The 13,988-nt window shown below is 36.5% G+C and overlaps 1 long non-coding RNA gene across 1 annotated transcript in view; it reads left to right on the top strand.

Moving 5' to 3' along the window:
- Positions 1–2,538: 2,538 nt before the first annotated feature.
- The window catches only part of LOC115493727 (uncharacterized), a 79,340-nt gene continuing 67,890 nt past the window's right edge, over positions 2,539–13,988 (top strand). The window contains exon 1 of the long non-coding RNA XR_012054641.1: positions 2,539–6,474. This is a non-coding gene — a long non-coding RNA (uncharacterized lncRNA). The remainder of the gene's footprint in view (positions 6,475–13,988) is intronic.

The raw sequence follows: 13,988 nt of genomic DNA, 5'->3' as shown, positions 1-13,988 counted from the left end.
TGAAAATTTATAAAACATTTTATGGAAATTTTGTGGTTTGTGCACAAGTTTTGCCCAGCTCTCATCTGTGTCCAAATCAAAGCACACCTTAATGTTCTCGACTCAAGCATCGTCCTGCATACATAAGTTTAAAGAATTGTCTTTAATACAGGCGGACAAGTCAGCCTCTAAAAAATGTTCTATGTGCAGTCAGTCTCCAACACTAATATTTCCTGGATGATCTCTGACAAAGTAGAAAGCCGTGAAGAGAAAATTTTATAGTTCACTGGTAGTCATAATAGCAGGGCTCTTGTTCCAAGAATGGGGCCTAATTACCTTCTGAAATTAAAAAAAATCACACTGACTATAGTATATTTTACATCATGTGCTACAGTTATTTTAAGATATGAGCAATTTCAATCTTTTTTTAATAAAAGCTTTTTGCATGGCACTTTAGCAAATCCGTGTATAAGTGGGTTTCCAGAATCACTTACTTTCTTGGCATATTTTCAGGAAGATGCAAATTCTGTTAACTGGCATCTATATATAGATGTCATAAATGCACAGACATAATTTAATTAACTCTTGCTTTTTTTTTTTTTTTCTTTTTAAAAACATCTTTAAAATAAACTAAAATTCTTTGCTTCATCTTTGAGGTAATTTTAAATAAGACTAACTTACAATCTCTGGGAAAATGCCTGCCAAAACTAGCCTTTAAAAGTTTGATCCATATGAATTATTGTTCTCTATCCAACAACAAAATCAATTAAAAAAACATACATCTCTAATTTTTGTTGTTTTCACTCAGGAAAAGATTGATAAATAATTAGCAGAGTGGTAGTGGTGGAGACACCAAAGAACAGTCAGAATAAATTTTTGAATACTGCAATAATTTTCAGTGCTTGCAACGCTTCAAAAACAATTGCTCTCTCAAGGGTCTGATCCTAGTCCCTTTCAACCTGATGGAAGTTCTTCAATTAATTAAATGAAAAACAGCATAGACACAAGTTAAAATGAACTTGTTAGTTGGAGTGTCACTTTATATTCTGCCCCCGCAGAGCTAAAATTTGTTGCCTACCAAATGAAATTTTCTTAATTTGTGTATTACATTTTTATGTTTTAGTGAGAAACATCCCTGTCTTGTGTTTACTTGGGTTTAATCTTCATGCGTCTGTGCCACTGTGGGAGGTAAACTCACAGGTTTCCCATTTGAAGTCAGTCTCGCCTATGTCCCTGTGAGTTGCTGCTGACTATTAAGCTTTGGGTCACCAGACTAATGGCTTGTCTAAAGTCACTATCTCCATCATACTACCGAAGCTGCATGTTTTCTGAACACGTTGGCTTTAATTTTCTAGTGTTCGGCACACCAGTGAGAAGACAGCTATCAAATCTTTTATAGTGACTCAGTGTAAAAATGGATTTAAGATCATTCCAGGCAGCGCAAGCACACAGCATTTCTCAGTGTGGTGGGCCGCCTGCTAGAGGCTCACCCCGTTGAACTCCCACTGCTCCTCTTCCACAGGATGGGAGGGAGAATAAAATGAGAGAGGGGAAAAAAAAAAAGCTAGAGAGGCAAGATAAAGACAGGGAGATCATTTACCCAGGGGTGCAGGGGGAGTTGCTGCGGTCACTCCGTGCCAGCCCCTCTTGACCGCTCCTGCTCTCTTTCGCTGTTCCCCTGCTCCGGCGGGGATTTCCCAGGGAATCCGGCGGCCGAAGCCCCTCCTGTACCCCTCCCTTCGGGGCTGGCAGGGCCTTTCCTCCCCCTTTTCCCCTCACGCCTTCCTGCCCGGGCTGAGGGACCGGGCTGTACCCGGCTGTGGCCGGCACGGGGCAGCGCGGCCTTGCCTCACCTGCGGGCATCCGCCACAGCCGCGCCGGGACCCGCAGCGCACACCCTCACCGAGGCCGGCAGGCACAGCACCGAGGCCGGCAGGCACAGCCCAGAGCCCTGTGCTGCTCCGGGCAATTCCTTCTGCTGCGGCAGCACGGCGGCCTCGGCAGCTCTGAATCCTGCCTGCAGCGCTGTAACTCATTTGTGACCAAAGCGACGCGGTGAAATGTCGATTTACGGAGGTAACCGCACACTGTACATAGTGTGTCCCTGAGAGTTTTAGTAACTGTGACGACTGCCACAAGGAAAAGCTAAACAAATGTTAACAGCTGAAAAGTAAACCGGTAGGCGCTGCTGGGTTGGGAAGAGGCTTTTTGGCAAGGGGTTTCACCTGTCCTGGGCAGCGCGGCAGCAGGGATCCCTGCGGGCGGCTGCGCAGTTCTGTGGAGCCATAGGAATTCTGTGTATGTCTTAAAACACTCTTTCGGTGTAGAGACAGGCTAACAGTGCTAAATATATGGATTTACAGTTAGGTTGTTGTGGTGAAGGAAATGTTATATATTTCAGTATTTTTATAACATTTATCAAAGGTTTCTGTCTTTATAGCCATGACAAAGACAGCTGTGCCCATGGCAATGTAGAATGCGATGTGCCCATGGCTATGTACATGTTTATGCAGTTTCAGGATTTGGGGGCCAAAGAGTTTTTGCTAATGATCTTTGCTGTTTAAGGTGTGGGGAAGCAACTGCTTTGACCTAAATGATAATAATCCAAAGTATTAGCACAATGAAGTTCTGAAGTTCCTTAAGATACCTACTACACTCCATATTGAAGAGCAAAAGATAAATAAATGGATAACAAGGGACAGGACAGGATACAACAAAACGTGTATGTTAACAAACTCCATTAGGACTTATAAAAAGCCTTTAAAAACATGCTTCCTTCCATTAGAAGCACAGAGAAGCCACGTAGCCCCACAATGGAATACAAAATGTTATTTTTGAATCTGCAAATAATTAAGTCAAATAACAAAAAAATGAAGTGATTAGTGTTTATCCCACTAAAAAGCTACCATCAGAAATACACAACTCACCCTAGAAGTATTATACTTATTTTCCAGCTTTTATTTATATGCAGAGACAAAGGAATTAAGCAAGAGTTCATATGAAAAAATGTCCAGAAGTTATGAAAGATATGTCTGTGCTGTAATGTAAATGTTGAAATACCTAAGTTAGCTTAAAACAAGAACTGGAACACTTTGCGGTGATAAACTGGCAGCTGATCAACAACAGTGAATTTTCCCTCCTATGTTTCTCAGTCAGAAACAACCAAGGAAGATAGCTGGGTATGGGTTTCTCAGAGTAGGACAGCTGAGGCCTTTACTGAAGTATGTGAACTGCTCTGAGTATCCCAGATTGCTCATTTGAAAGCAGCCTGGATGTCTCCCTACTTGGGTGAAAATTGCAGCAATTTAGGAGGCACCATGGCTTGGGAAAAAAAAAAAAAAAAAAGCCATTAAACAGCCAAATAGGAAAAAAACCCAAACAACTGAAGAAACTAAAAATTCAGACCAGACCAAACCAAACAAACACACACAAAACTTCCCCAAACTCCACTTCTTGGAACATCTGTACATTTAAAGGATGAGGATCCAAAACCCATTAGGTATTTATGTGTCTTGCAAGGGTATAAAAAGTTGCAATAATAAATGAGAAAAAAAGTTCTGAATGGGATCCTTATGACTCTAATCCGTTGTGTTTAGAGGATATACCAGCCTTTACTGTCTGAGGTCAGGAGGAATCTTTTCATGTTGGGGCAGCTCTTCCTATGGTCACCTACTGAGAAGACTTTGCTGTGCCTCTTACTAAGCTGGGACTGCCCACAGCTGAAGAGAAGATAACAGGGTATATGAACCACTGGTCTCTTTCAGTATGGGAGCTTTTTTATCCATAAAATGCAGCCAGGAAACCTGAAAGAAGAGTGGTTTGGGGAGCTCAAATTGAGGTAAGAGACAAGGTAGGTACTGCAGAGGGATTCTTCCATTGCATCAGTTTCTGGATTGAAAATCTCTGCTAAGGTGTTTGGGTTTGTTTGGTTTTTGTTTGGGATTTGTGCTTGTTCAGTTGGGTTTGGTTTTAAAAATATTTTCCTATATGTTTCTGTCTTTTTGCTACCTATATAGTTTATTTTAAAAAATTATAATAAAGGAACTTTTTATTAGTACATTGCTGTGCCAACTATAGAATTTTAATATGCCTCCAAGATAAGGCACTGACAAGGTCTCATGTAAATCAGATACAGCTGTTTCCTAAATCCAGTCATTCCTGCCTTGTTGTTTTCTAGTAATTATCTCATCTACAAGAAATACTGTATTCCTGTATTGTGCCCCTGAGTATACTGTTTCTATTAGCTTCCCTACTGCTGAGACATCTCAAGAGTTTTTGGTGTGGGATTGTTTTATTTTTTTTAATGATATTTTTTTTTTTCATCTGAGTAAGTCATATGGGTGTTGCGCCTTGCATCACCAGTATTCCCACTGGTTTAAGAAAGGTTTTGGTGTACACACTCCTTGCCTCCCTTGAGGTCTGCTTCTGGATATTTGAGATGACAGCTTGTTTACATACTGTGGAGTTTTGTCAGTCATAAGATGAGATGCCCAAAGTTGGTATTCTGATTGATCATAATTTTTTCACAACTTTTCCTGGGAGATCTATAGCTGTTTTTGTCATTTAGTCCCTGGATTTTTGAGCAATTACTCAAAGAATTAATGTAGTGTCAACAAATTACCCCAGTCTCTCAGAAGCCTTTTTGCTTCCAGATGCAACATAGTTCCAGAGGTTTTTTTTTAATGTCCCCATCTCTGAAAATGTGGGGCTTAATTTTTGTATTTTAATTTGTGTATTTGTTCTATGTTGTTAAGGCCTGTTATGATTTTCAGGGTCATCTTGTACTATTTCTGGTCCCACTACAATAAAACTCCTGCACATTCATTCATCTTAAGGTGTTTAAATATTTCTATTGTCTTTCACATTGTTTGGATGACTTCATATGAAAAGGAATCTACTTCCTGGATAAAATCTGGTTTATTTTTCAGATTCAGTAATACACTGCCATCCCCTTGCCAATATAGGGTCTCTGTCATGCTTTAAGGAAAACGTAAAGTTAAATATATTTTCTGTAAAAACTCATTTCAGCATGGTTTGCTTTCTTCTCTGAGTAGAACAGATCAAACCATGCAGAAATCAGGCTGAAAGCCTGATGGGGACATTTTTCTGCTTGCAGTACTAGTAACCTCTTGTCCCATTAGTCACTGGGTTCTTTCACATTGTGCACGCCATGTCCTCTTTTTGATATGGAATGACTTTTTTTTTCTTCTCTTTTGCCTTATAAACATTTCTTCCCAAGGATAACATTGGCATAACATCAAAACTGAGATATACTGTGCAATTTCAGATATGTGAACTTCACCTAAGTTTTACAGATTTTATGTAATAGCTTTCCTTTGACTTTCCTCATGTACACAGTCAGTCCTATATAAGACTTTTTGAAAAAGGAAGAAAGATTCCTGACTCTATTCATTATCCCTTTTCATGCCTTTTGGCTTGCAGTGATTGCTGTTTTCCAAACTGCAGGGGTGAAAAAGCAGCTTCTGCGTTCTGTCTTCTACTGATGTTTCATCACAAAGATAATCAAAGAAATGCCAAATATTGTAAGATTAATTAGTTTTAAAACCCTAAAAACCTGTATATCAATTAAATATTATTTTTTCACCAAGCATGTCATAGTTCAAAGACTTTTATGCAATGTCTCTCTATCCTATATTCCTAAAATAGTGAAGCATGAAACAACCCCTTCTGAATAAAGGTGAATGACAAAATACCATTTGCACCTATAGCATGACTTTTTTTAGTGTTTCCTAATAGCTTATGGGTTTTAATTTTTCTTTAAAGGCCTGTGAAAGAAACATGGCCAGCTACATTACTTTCAAAATAAGCAAGATGATGAGAAGGCATATACTAGTATTTTCAAATGTAAATGTGGGATAGACTCTGGGCACTAGATTAAGATATCTGTTAGTCTTTTACGTTTCAATATAGGTATTTTTAGTTTTGCTATTGATTTCTGTTAGCGCTGGAGGTAGTTGTTCCAAAGCTGTATAAGTCAAAGAAAGTGCAAGGAAAGAAGAAACTGGTTCCAGAAAGGGAAGATAAGAATGTGACAGAATTTTTTTAAATGATATTATACTGTTTGAACAATAGTGATGCTTCATTACAGTAATTTGAAATTTAAAAGTTCATTACGGGAAATAAATGTTTTGATACTGCAGCATTATCTGCTCTGATGACTTAATGATTGCTACCAATTCCTAATAAAGAGTGACTTGTTCCTAACATATTGACCCTTTATACCTCTTCTGAAAGAAAGTTAATGGGATACCAGCTGTATTTGTGAACCTCTTAGAAAAATTGAGGTTAACCTATAGTAAACAGCTTCTATCATAGCACTTGAATATTTGTCAGAGGTTCTGGTTAGAAGTCACAAGCGAAAATACTCCATATTATCTCATGAATGTTTCCACAATCCAGGACACTGGAAGAATACTGTGTCACTTATGAAAAGAGTGATAAAGAATGCCAACTGAGAGCTCTCCTTGCCAGACTGTGAGTAATGCTCTGTTATCCATTCTACATTTTGTGTTCCAAAGTCCACATTGCGTTCCTTGGTCCAAATCATGAATTCTGGACATGTTGCAGGCAAAACAAATTTTTATTACCCCTTGGTTTGATACTTAGCTAAAAGAACAGGTTAATTTAGATGACAGAGACAACCACATCAGTGCAATTCAAAAGAAAATTGTGTTTCCTTGTGTTTCTTTGCTTGTATCATAACTCAACCTTTGTTTCTGATGCAGGATAGAGGTAAGTCTTTAACATCTTTGAAGGAACATCAGTGCAAAGCTTGTCATAATATCTGCCTTAAGTGTAGCTCTGATAAGATACCATTTGATCTTCAGTAAACACACAAGTGTAAGTAGCATAAATTAGAGTTTGAAATTTCTGAAGTAATTTCCATCATCGTCTTAAGTAACTTGGCTGTGGATGGTCCATCAGTTTAAATGATAGAACAAAAGATTCTACAGCTACAAAACAAACTATTTTGGCTTGCTTCTTGGGTGGCTGCTTATTGTTTTACAAGACAATGGGAATTGTCATAGTGTTTTGGACTATTTTCATCAATTTATTGAATATTTATTGTCAGGAATACTTCAGTTTTGTGTTTTGAAGTTTGATACTACTTACATTTTAAAGAAATCCTCTGGTACTTTTCCAGTTTTCTGTGACTTTTTCTAACTGCTTGCTCTCAAAATAATTTTAATTTTTATTTGTGAACTGAGTAAACAATCTGGAAGTCATTGATAGACAATAAAAATGGCACCCTACAATGCTGTTTAAAAAAAAAAAAAAAAAAAAAGGGCGACAGACACTATTATCTTGTCTATGTTTGACATACTTTCCTAAAATTTCCCACAATTACTGGCTCAGTTTCAGCTCTACTGGTGGTGAAAAATGCAGAAATGTCAGTATGCACTGATGTGAGCTGGTGTTTTGGATCACCCATTGTTTTTTATTGCTATTCATTACTTGTATATTGAAGTTTCTGGGACCCAGCCTCATGGATGAAGTATTCCATTGAGCCTTGCACCAGGCCAGGTCTAGAGAGCAAGACTGTCCCTGCCACACTGGGTTAAAACACCATGGTTAAACTGCTGGTGAGCCATGCACATCTAAATGTCCCTTTGGTTAGCAGAAATGCAGAGGCAGAGCAGCACAGTGCCCAGGAAATTAAAATACTAATTTGTGCTTTCACAACAACTTCCATGTGGAAGTTGTGCATTCTTTATCACTGTAAGATCAATGGATGTTTGATTCTACTCACTACTACAAGTATTTTAGAAATAAACACACAAATTGTAGTGGGGGATGAAGGACACTGACCATTAAAGACTTAGTAATATGTAGGTTTTATTCTCTACTGGCAGATGTAGCAATAACTTGTCCTTCCTGTACCTTTATGTAGGTTTCTGGAGAGCAGGAGAAAATAAATTTCAAATAGGTTTTATATTTCTTGTGAAAATTGCTCTTAGACAAATATATCACTATATACACTGCTGTAATCTCTAAATTGGCAGGCCAAGTTAGCCCCTAAGCAGGGACAACCAGATTCAGTGGACACACAACATGTAAGGAACTGTGGAAGTAATATGATAAACTATAAATGTTACTACATTCACAGTATGAAAAAATCTCTTATTACTGGAAAGCTGAACATATTTTGAATTATCTGAGATCAAGTTGTAGCCTTAAAACTGCTCTCTTCTTCTGATTGGATTTGACCAGAGGAAGCATATTTGTTCAAATGAGCCTTTCAGAGGAAGGTGTTTCATTACCCTTTGAGAACAGGTACATGTGCCAGAATAAATATATTTTAACCTCTGCAGATTTTTCCTAAGGGGAAAAGGTACTGCCTTTTCTCTGTTTTTGGGAATATATGAGATTTCCATTACCGTAAGAAGACAATAATTTGTGGACACCTTGAAGTACTAGTTTGTCTATAAATTTAGCTGCTAACAAACTGGAGTTGCATATTGAATTAAGTTAGTACAGTATAACATCTTAGTCTGGAGCATTTTTACTTATCCTGAATTACATTAGTTCTTGATAATTATTGGATTGTTTCTACTTCGGCACCAAATGCAGCATTGCTGGGAATTCACCATGTTGTGTAATGGGATTAACATTTATTTATGGATTTCATTCATCAGTACTGAAGTAATTTCCCAAAGGCATTTTTGAATGCTTTATTATTATTATTGTATCAACTTTCCATTGTATCATCATGATATTTTTGGTAGGGAGCTGGCAAGTATGCAGGCATTTAAAAAGAATGCAGGAACTTGGAGCCCCACTGGAAGGCTTTCATTTGTCATTTTTTAACATTGCCAGCCTGCCCTAGGTATTAATATTTCTTGTTATCAATTTTACTGGGTAAACAAACTGCTTTTAATTAATTTCTAATTGTTTCATGGTTTAGGCAAAAGAGAGGAAGGGCTCTTGCTGGATTTCTTGTGAGTAGGACAATTGATTGGTGTCTTCATACGATCTCTATAGGAGTGACATTTAGAAATTCTAAACTGGTAGAGGTTACAGGGATGTACTTTCCCTGCCTTAAAGTCTTTTGTAGATCTTTGAGATTTAGGCAAGCTCCACCCTGTCCTTTGATAAGAAACATTCCCCTTTTGTTTTCTCCTGTGCTATCCAGAAATAAAATCCAGCTTGCCTTTATTTATTTATTTATTTATTTAAATGTCTGAAAATTTTCTTCTCTGAAATCATGGTTCCCTGGAACACCTCCCATGGAAAGTGGAAAATGCTTCATTTGCTTCTTTATAAAGCACTTTGATGTAATATTTCCGTTGTGCAGCTTATTTAGCATATTTCTGGCTACACATTTACTTTGCTATAACCTTCTGAGAACACCATTATTAAAACTTCACACATCAAAGTATGAAAAGTATAGATTTATAGTAATCTTACTGGGATTATTTCCAGGTTTTCTAAAAGATCATGGGATGAGGCTGTTATTGTAGAACCTAAAAGTCAGAACTGAAACCACTAGGTAAAGACCTACTTTTCTCCATCAGAAATTCAACCTGTTTAAGATGCACAGCTACCAAGTCCTGGAGGTTATTTTGTCCACTTAAAACATTGCAGTGCAAGAGGAAAACAACTGAGAAGCTGCATGCCCCATCTCATCCACATAATGAATGTAAGAGATCACAGAAATAAAGCCTAGCTCAATAACATGACACCACATTAGGAACTGCAAAGAAACTACTTAAGAGTTTAGTAATCCACTGATGGGGGTGTTTAATATTTCCTGCCTAGAAGCTAGACTTTTTTAAGAGCTACCAGGAATGAGCATTAATTCTGCTTAAAAAAAAAAAAAGAAAAAAAAGAAAAAAAACTAATACGAAAACATTTTGAAACAGTTCCAGGAAGTCAGATATCATTATACTTGCCTTTAGTGAAGAAGCATTTTAGAGACAGGTCAAATTCCTTCCAAAAGTAAATTGCATTAGTGGGCACAAAACATCTGGAAAAATATGGTATGTCTAGAAACACCCTCAATGGCCTATTTTCAGAAGACTTTTCTGTATAATACGGTCTGATGTTTTTCTTTTCTGTGGTTCAGTTGGTTGGTTGTTTTTTTCCAAAGTAGAATATAGGCTAGGAGATGAGATATTAAAAGGTATTTGGAAGACTATGGTCTATTTATGTAGCACTGACTAATGGAAAAACAAGAATGGTTTTGAATGGAGAAATGAAGTTATATGTGATTGCAGGTAATTTGCAGTGGGAGAGGGTATAGAGTGAAGATAGGTAAAAAAAAAAAACAAAACCCAAAACCTGAAGATCTGCATTGTGGGCATTGCCTTGAATGGTTTACATTTTTCAGATGGACTATAAGTAGATCAGTTTGTAAGTTTTCTTAATCTCGGAAATTCTTGTTCACAATTCATGAATCAGTTGTTTTGATTCCCTTAGAGACAACATGACTAAAGTCTTTTAAAATTATAATAAAACACTTGTCTTAGCTTTATTGCAGAAGTCAACTCAAAATTTTACATAGCATCTCATGCTTTACATTGTTCTTCAAAGTGAACAGGAACTGAGATTTTGCATCTAAAATTAAGTCTATAATGTTTTGTTGTGAGAAGTGCCTTATAATATTAACTGGTCACAGCTAAAGTTGTGTATTGGAAATGCAGAGTTTACATTAACTTAGTATTGCATTTTCTTTGAGCGTTTTTTGGGAACAGCAAGAGTTTGGAACAAGGGTATCAAATTTTGCAAGGAATTAAGTTCTTGCATATTGAACATATTATTGAGTGTGAGCAATGTCCTCATTGGTCAAAAGGTTGATTCAGACTTATTTTTGTCCTGGTACTGTGTGGTGGAAAGAAGTAGGCTTGTGTTCATGTCTTCTTATGGTAAAGCTTTAGTTCCACAGAGGCAAATACACAGGACAGAGTTTAGCATTACCCAGCTTCTTTCAAAACATTATTCCAAACCTGAATGTGTGAAACTTCCCTTTTAATGTTGATGGACACCCTTGTCCTCTGCCACTCTGGGTCAGGGAAGTTTTAAAAAGTTGCTGAATGCTGTTTGGTACAGTTATGTTTGATTTTTTGAGTGTAAGGAGTGCTTGAGAGTGCTTAAGAGTGTAAAGGAAATGTTAGGAGAAACGGCTTAAATTTAAAATTTCCAGCTTGTGTCTTGCAAATATGGCCAGGGTTGGTTTTTAAAATGTCTGCCTTATTTGTACCTCTGTAAGTCAAAGAAGAAAGAACAAGTGTGGCATATAAAAATTGTGCTAAGGAGTATTTAAATACAAAATTCTGTTTCCTCAATTTCTAAGGTGCATTTGAATAGCTATTTTTGAATAACCTGTAAGTCAAATTCAGGCATAGAGCAGGAACAAGGTCAGAGGCAAGCTGAAGAATGTGTTTCAATCAATGAAATACTTTATTTGCAAAATATTTTCTCACATATACTGTTTCTTGGTAAACAGGAAATGTTTTAGAAACACGATAGTGTAAAGGAATAGTCACAGACCACATTCTGAATCAAATCACTACTGGTATCAAATGGTCCCTTCAGCTTGAGTGGACAATTTGTTGGCAGTACTGTTGAAATATCTCTGCTTTATTGCCTTGTAACTGTCAAATAATAGTTTCAGATATTTAAGGCTCTACTCTGTGTCTTACAGAGGTAAGAAATACCTGTCTATTTGATGCTGAATTCCCCTTTTGTTTCACTCATTTTGCTGTTTTATTTTTGTTAGTTTCTTTGCAAATATAGATAGTTCAGGATGCACTCTGTGGCTGCATACAATGGAGAAAGAAACCACAGCACCATCCTCACTGTAAGCAAAACTCTTTTCACATCTACCGAGTGTCTGAACAGACAAAAGAGCTTTGATCACTTTCAGCCTCTTTTAACAAGGGACTTGTTTTAATTATAGAATGCTTTAGCTATTACTAAACATTTGCCTGGCACAGTTGGCATATGACATCATTTTACAAAAGCTTGGGTTTCTTTAGAGCATTCCAGCCTTAGGCTGCTCTTGTTGGAGCTAAAGAAGGAGCATTATTTTTCCACCAACTGAAGAAGGTATCTTTAAATTAAAGCCAATAAAAATAAGATGATAATCCAGAACCATTCCCAAGTAATGACCACAATGCAGCAGTCACCTAATGAAGTCCTGTTTATATTCACTACTGCAGTATTTCCGTTGACCTCATGACACTATCAAAGATTTTCCTATTCCCTCATGCAGGGGAAAAAAAAGGGGGGGGGGGGGGACAGAATTTCTGGTAATCTCCTACCAGTTTTCACTTTAAAAAGTTGTATTGCTCTCTGAAAAAAAAAAAACCAAAACCCAGAATGCTGGAGAATGTTTTTCTATCCTTGTATATGCTGTATGCAATGTATATTATGGATGAAATACCATGTAGCGTGAGTATAATGTAAGAAGAATCTGTAAATGAATATTGAAAACAGTAAATAATATTTAATGGTTCAGTTTGACTACATTGCAATATGCATAGTTTGTATAGAGATAGAGTATTAATATTTGTTGTCACTTCTAACTATCCACATTTTCTTTAGTTCCTAAAGTGGAGTAAGATATGATGAAATGGGTCATGTTAATTACATTTTAGCAATTCTTTAGTAGAGCAGAATATAACTACTCTTCTCAATGTCATTTTCATAACCAGTGTAAACTCTATACATATTCCATCATTTGGGCTTATTTGCTCTTGTCTTCATTCAGCTTTAAGACTTAAGTCAGGATTATATTTTCCCCTAATGAGATGTAAACTATTCATATTTTTCACACAACACAGTATGTTTAAAACTTAGCATAGTGTAGCTACAATATTATGACAGTGCCTGTCTGAAGTTAAAGTTTCATAAAAGCTTCTTAAGTTGATTGAATTATTTCTCAGAAATAAAGACTGCTGAACTAAAATTTTACAGCTTGGTGTTTGTCCAGGTTCAGTCTTTTCCTCTATTCTTGGGAAATTAATTTGGTTTTGGATGTCTCAGCGTCAACAATATAGAGTACTGCTTCTAGGTAAAGCAAAAAATATATAAACTTCTCACTAAATCTTGGTATTTCTGCACTCCTGTAGGTCTCAGATATGATTTGGTTGAGTACAGAATTTTAGGGTCAGTTAGGGAGAATTAAGAACCCAGAAAGAGGAATTTTTAACACCATTGTAAATATATCAGCCATATTTTTGTAGAAACTAAAATGTCTTACTTTCTAAATAACACACCTGAATGAATTTATTTAGGATTTGTTTGTATTTTCAGCAATATTAATCCTATTCTAGTTGTATGTTGCATATGTTTATCACAACGCAGTAGCTCTTTGGTCATCTCTAAGGTACGTTTATCTTTTTATCAACTTTGGTGTAAGTAGAGCCATATCTGCAATGTATGGTAAATCGAATGCAAATTAATTTGCTTGGGCTATATTTATCCAAATTTTCTTTAAAAAGCTCATCAGCTTACCATCTGGTGATTTTTCTCATGCTAAGTCTCAGAGATTATTTCGTTTACTACTTGGTAAACGAAAATATTAAACTAAATATTTGAAATGAGAAATCTTGTTTTCTCAGAACTATTACTAAAACACTCTGACCTGAATTGAATAAATTTCAAAAATCTTAATGTATCAATTTATATATCCTTATTGTGATGGCTTTTGAGCCATATTTTAGAACACACAACTTTGCTTACCAGTGTAAAGAAGTGTTTGTGTTACTGTGTTTTTAATTTACATGATTCAAAAAGCTGCAATTATTTACCTACATTAACACACTACAGAAATTATAACTTATAGTTTTGTAATTCAGTGCATAGGTTGTGCATTACCACCCAAGGCACTACAGTTGATGTCAAGAATCTAAAACTTCATTAAATTGGATGAGTGTGAATGCTATTCAATACCATTTTACATTTGGAGGTTTTAGCCTTCCATTTTCACAAGGCTGAATATGATCTTGTTTTCTTAAGCTTTGGATTTGCCTGCCTTTGAAAGA

Source organism: Taeniopygia guttata, chromosome 2 (genome assembly GCF_048771995.1).
Source record: "Taeniopygia guttata chromosome 2, bTaeGut7.mat, whole genome shotgun sequence".
NCBI lineage: Eukaryota > Metazoa > Chordata > Aves > Passeriformes > Estrildidae > Taeniopygia > Taeniopygia guttata.
The sequence above is the reverse complement of the archived record's forward strand: the minus strand, read 5'-3'. Positions and strand labels throughout refer to the sequence as shown.